This window comes from Lactuca virosa, chromosome 2 (genome assembly GCF_052849685.1).
Source record: "Lactuca virosa cultivar CGN04683 chromosome 2, Lactuca_virosa_CGN04683_v6, whole genome shotgun sequence".
In the NCBI taxonomy this organism is placed as follows: Eukaryota; Viridiplantae; Streptophyta; class Magnoliopsida; order Asterales; family Asteraceae; genus Lactuca; species Lactuca virosa.
In genome coordinates, this window is record NC_136427.1 from 69483470 (window position 1) to 69490023 (window position 6554).

Below are 6554 nucleotides of genomic sequence, written 5' to 3' on the forward strand. Positions count from 1 at the left end.
TACGTGTCTCATGCGGGCGATGCCACGTCGTGATGATACCTCCACCACGTCGTGGTTAACCAAAAACTCATAAATTACTTTAAAATTCATACCTCAAAGATCCAGATGTTACAATAACTCACCCCATATAAATATTAGAATTATAGTATTTAATTTCCCCGAACGTTTCTGTTTTATTCCAAATCCAAAGCACAAAGGCCAAAACGACAAAAGGGAGGAGCGACTACCACGTACCCGAGAAGTCAAAGTCAATGAGTCATTCTTGTTCTAGTTTTCAGGATTTTCATACTCAATTTGCTATTTATAAATCATCAATGTCTACATTATCTCATTCATGTTTGTTATAGCAAATATTTCATTTATTTAAAAAAAATAGGGAAATCTCCAATAAAGTCTCATTATTTTGAGTCAGTTTACGGTTTAATCTCAACTTTTATTTTTTGAATAGAAAAGTCTCGATTATTTTATATTTTGTCCAAATTAACGAAATAGTCCTTATTTTTTTCAATAGAAAATGACAGATTATCTTATAAAATTAGATAATCGGGACTTTTAAGTTCAAAAAATAAATGTTGGAATTAAACCGCGAACTGATCCAAAATATTGAGACTTTATTGGAGATTTCTATTAAGAAATATAATTTCAAGTATTTCGTAAAATGTGATTCGTGTTATATTTTATAGATAATACTTTGTGGAATGCATAATATTGTAAATGATTTTTGCTAATGAGGCGATTATCCGTTGATTCAGTCAATAAGGATATGAGTTTGATTATTGAAAATTATACGGGTTACGGAACATATTTGGATTAGATTTTGAAATACGTTAAAGAGATTGGATCAAAGCTGATTTGTTCTAAACCCTCTTTATTATCAGATCTACTTATTAATTCTCACCTCTCGCTAAATTCAGCTTGCAGGAACCCTTGAAAATTTATGTGCAGACATATGTTGTTATGTTTCTTATCATGGTATGAATTTTATATTGCTATGTAGCCAATGAGAGTAATTTCATTTGTTATTCCCTATTTTTTTATGTTATATTTTCATCATTTATTTATGGGAGGATTTCACAAGCCAATAAGTACCACGAATAAGGAATGATTAGCAATGAAATGGGAGTAGCCAAAAGCATATCAATTGTCTTTTCACTAACATCACTAATGATGTCTTCTATTTCCTAATGCTTCGAATAGTATTGTCCACATAAAATAAGGGGCTACCAAAAACACATAAAGGGTTTTTTCTTGAAGCATTTGGAATGTTGCTGAAGTTCAATCAATAAGACTATAGGCAGATCCACATGTATTGTCGTATGATATGAAACATATAAATTGAACTATACAAAAAAAATACATTACAACTTATATTTGACTTGAAACGTCTATTCGGATCAAAAAGTGAGTTTGAGTTTGATAAAACGTGTGGTTGTATATAGTGTGCCATATAAAAAATTAAACCCCACAAACGTAAACCTTACATGTAGTGGGTTGTGATTTTTTTCTTCTAATCATACATTTATGGTATTTTTCATTAACTTAATAAATATTAATATCAAATGATTAAAAAACGGATATGTAAAACCAAAACTAAACAAAGAACGGTTTAACTAACTTAAATATCTTTTTGAAATCTTCCTCTAGTCGTTGTATCATGATCACTTTTGGTGTGTTCCACAACAAAATAAAATAATTGAATGTGTATTTTATTATTTTAAAAATAATTATATGTTATTGAAGACGGTCCAAGCCAGATATTTTTGGAGACTTTTTGCGAAAGTTAAATTAAAACCCCATAAAATATTCTGATAAAATATTATTAAATAAATTTCTTACAGCTAAATTTAAAACACAAAATTGATAACAAATATCTTGTAAATTCTCTACATATACAAAATATTTCTTACTAATAAATCTCTCCATTTAATAAAAAGGGCATCTAAATTTCTAGGATCATAGATGTTAACTATATCTTAGTGTCATCATTACCATTTAAGTTGGTCGTGTTTTCTTCGACACAAGTTCTGCAATCGCAATTCAGTTTCCTTTTTTCTAGGATCTTCGACAACATCATCTACATTTAGTGTTACATATGTCATGTGTTTCTTCTCTTTAGATTGAAAATTATCAAAATTTATAGTACTATATATCTTCCAATACATTTTGCTCCATTTGACTTATTATTCATTATGATGATTAACCAGAACTTGTTTGCTAATAAATCGATTGATAATTCGTCAATGACTATGAATAAGTTGTTTTTTTTTCTTTTATACTTAGAACAATCCAATTCAAGTTTTTTAGTTGGAGCCATCTTTTTATTAAAAAAATCATTATTATATACTTAACAATGTACAATTAGAGCATTTGAACAAATGTTTCTATTAATTAGTGTAACATCCCGTTTAAAATAGAATAATTAAATAATAAATCAGGAACCCCGGGAAGTAATTATTATGATTATTTCATACTATTATAGTCCAAGATCAATTAATAATTATTGGAATGTTAGTTTCGGGGATTAAAGAGTAATATTGGACTTAATTTGAAAGGGTCATGAATGGTTGGGATTAAAAGAGTAAATTTTGGACCTATATTGGAAAGATATTGTAAAAGAAGGGGCTGTTGGGTAAATTGTGGGTTTAATTTGAAAGGAGTTTCTGGAGTTAGGGTAGAAACGGTAACATTTGGATTAGTTTTGAAAGAATCGGGGGAAGGAGGGACTGATCCTGTTAATATGGGATAAACTTGTATGGGGCGTGGAGTATTAAACCCGTCACCATAGTGAACCCTAACCCTAGCGAAGAGCAGCTGCAACTCCACCTTAACCCTACTTCAACTTCGGCGTCGTTACTCTCTCTCTCTCTCTCTCTCTCTCTCTCTCTCTCTCTCTCTCTCTCTCTACCGAGTCACCTTGCACCACCGTTGCTGAAGTCGGCGAGCACCACCACCATGGTCCATGACGGGTGTGTCGTCGTGAATGGTCGAAGGAAACCCCACCAAGAGCGCAGACGCCACCCGTCACCGTTCAGTTTTGGAGATCGAAAGTGACGACAGTTGAGGGCGTCGTGGTCGTGGGAGGGGCTGGGCGAACCTGCCGCTGTTGGATCTCATTCAGCGCTGACATGCGGTGTTCGCAAATCCTGTTAATATGGTATAAACTTGTATGGGGCATGGGGTATTAAACCCGTCACCATAGTGAACCCTAACCCTAGCGAAGAGCAGCTGCAACTCCATCTTAACCCTACTTCAACTTCGGCGTCGCTACTCTCTCTCTCTCTCTCTCTCTCTCTCTCTCTCTCTCTCTCTCACCTTGCACCACCGTTGCTGAAGTCGGCGAGCACCACCACCATGGTCCATGACGGTTGTGTCGTCGTGAATGGTCGAAGGAAACCCCACCAAGAGCGCAGCCGCCACCCGTCACCGTTCAGTTTTGGAGATCGAAGGTGACGGCAGTTGAGGGCGTCGTGGTCTTGGGAGGGGCTGGGCGAACCTGCCGCTGTTGGATCTCATTCAGCGCTGCCATGCGGTGTTCGCAAATGATGCCGATCGACCGCCGTTTGCTGCCCCCAACCACTGACGTTGCTGCCGTTTTCTGCTACCGTCGCCACCTCCTTGCCGTGTTTTCTCCCCCATCTCTGTTTCTATTCCGGGATGGTTGCGCCGCCACCGTGCCCACCTGTTGAGGAAGAAGAAGACCGACGTTGGGACGTCGGGAGTAAAGAGGGGCAACCCTTGCCACCGTTAGCTGCCGTTGTTGTCCGCCTCTTGGGTCTCCGCTGCCGCCTCACGCCACCAGGTGGGTGGCTGGGGTCGATTTGTGAACAGATAGGGTGTACACGATCTTGTTGGCCAGAACTCACAAGAACTGCCGCCGACAGCCGCCTGCTGTCATGGTTCCGTCGCCACCAGCCACCGTGAGGTGGCTGTGTGTGTGTGTTTTGCTATGGATTTAGGTGTGTCAGTGTGTGTGGGTTATTTGTTTTTTTAGCATTTTAATTGTAACAAAAAGTGAAATAATGAAGAGAAAAACCCAAACCACCACCGCAGAGTGGTGGTTGCCGCCACCGACCGCTGTGTCGGGTGGCGGTGTGCTTTGATTGCGTTTGGACCTCGTTTGGGGGATGTTTGGACAATGTGGCCCCAATGGAACCCTAATGGGCCAATAAGGCCCAATGTGACCTAAAAGCCCAACCAATGGACTAATGGGCTAGTATTGGGTTGGATAACCCTAAGGGCATAAAACCCTAATTGTGGGAATCGTTTGGGACACACACGAGAATTAATTATTAAACCTAAAATAATAATTAATAATCATTGGCAAACTAGCTTACGACAATAATGGACTTAATGGATTAAGTCCTAAATGGGTGAAGTAAGAAACACTTAACCCTAATCATCATTTCATGTGAAAGCCCTAATCTCACTCGGGCCTTGAATTGGGCCTTCCTATTGGTCTTTGGCGATTGGACTATTGGTGGGCCATCCAAGAACAAGTTAATGGACCAATGTAATTAGATGGGCTTTAGGATAAGGCCCATGTGAGGACTTGGGCCCAATTTGGAAAATTAGGCCATAGATGGGCCATAATTGGGCCTTTATGATTACGTGATATTGGACCATGGGAATACCAATAGTTTGGACTAGAATAATTGAACGGGCCTTAAGGAAAGACCATGTAGAGGTCTGGGCCCAATTTGGAAAATTGGGCCACATGTTGGGCTTTGGCCTATTATTTGACTTTTGGGCTTTTGTAGTGTTAGTTGGACCTTGGGCTTGGAACCCAATTATTAATTGGGTATTGTTTGATGTTGACAGTTTGGGAATCTGTCAACCAGCAGCTGGAGTTTTGTCTGCAGGACTTCAGCAGTACCAGGTGAGTTATCCTCACTATACTCAAGGGTCTAAGGCACCAAGGTCGGCCCTTTGAATTGTTATTGGTTATGTTATGCTAGTTTGATCTGTTAGATCGGTATCGTGGAGGGTAGGATGATAATATGTGATATGTGGTATGACCTGTTAGTTCGGTATCCTAGAGGGTAGGATAATATTATGTGGTATGTGGTATGGTCCGTTAGACCAGTTGTTGTCTATAGACTGTTATGTGATTATCTGTTATATGTGCACATGTTTGTTTGGCGGTTGAGGCTTATCTGCATTGTGCGAAAGCCAATAGACCTGGGCATTCCAACCTGTTGGTTGTGGGCCGTGAGTATTCCATCACGAGGATGATTGGACTCATAGTATGTGGGCATTCCAACCTGTTGGTTGTGGGTCGTGAGTATTCCATCCCGAGGATGATTGGACCCATAGTATGTGGGCATTCCAACCTGTTGGTTGAGGGCCTGGGGTATTCCATCCCGAGGATGATTGGACCCATACTATGTAGGCATTCCAACCGGATGGTTGAGGGCCTGGGGTATTCCAACCCGATGGTTGACTGGACCTATAGTATGTTGTTTATGATAATGTGTGTATTGTTGTGGGTATGGGTATTTTAGGGGAACTCACTAAGCTTTCGGGCTTACAGTTTCAGTTTATTGTTTCAGGGACATCAGGGAATCGTGGCAATGCAAAGGCGTGGTCGTACAGCTCCTCACTTTTTATGACTTTGTTTCTGGGATACTCTGATATGATACATTTTGAAAATAGGTTTTGTAATGGTTAATGGTTTTGGAAATGTTTTAAAAGTTTTAAAATGGCTTGAATTTTATGGGCGTTACAAGTTGGTATCAGAGCCTTGGTTTGAGTGAATTGGAGGAACACTCGTGTGACTCCAGTCTCAAATCAAGGAAAAGATTTTCAAAATGATTTTCAAATGGTTTCCAAAATAAGTAAAGGAGGATGCAGGGTGTACGATCAGCCGAAGCCAATAAGTTGACCCCAAAATACCATACAGTTATTTGATTATGTGATATGTTAGAACAGCATGCTAGTGCTAGGCTAGGGATCTTCAGGAATTGCATGATAGAATTGCCTGATTACATGATGCCTGGTAGCCTAGGGTTTTCCTTATATGAGATTGACATCATTACTGTAGTTACTTAGTGTATGCATCACGGTCGTACATAACTAAGATCTTATAGCCTGAGAATGTTTGGTTTGGCCTTATTTCCTGTTCTTGTTAGATGAAGGGCTTAGGGTAGGATCAATTATTCGAAAGTCTATAGGGTCCAGCGTTATGTATGACTAGCATACAGTAGTGCTGCAGGGTTAGTGGAAGTTTCATAGGTGGGTGGGTTGTGTGAGACCGGTAGGTCAGTTGTGAGACAGTTAGCATTCCTCTAGGAGTGAGGTTGGGCGACCACCATGGGCATGTATAGTGTTAGGGTGTTGTGGTGATACTTGAGACAAAAATGGGTAGGTGTGGAAGGTAGTATGGGCCCGTACTACTGAAAGCACAGGACCCATACGCGTAGCAAGGAAGTCACAACCCCTAGGGTTGGGTAGGGAGTTGGTTCCCTATCATTATATGGGTTATCAGAGATCTTTCTGGTGTCTTACCAGAATGGTGGTTACGAGACGTCTTGAGACCGGATCCAGGTTAGGATCGG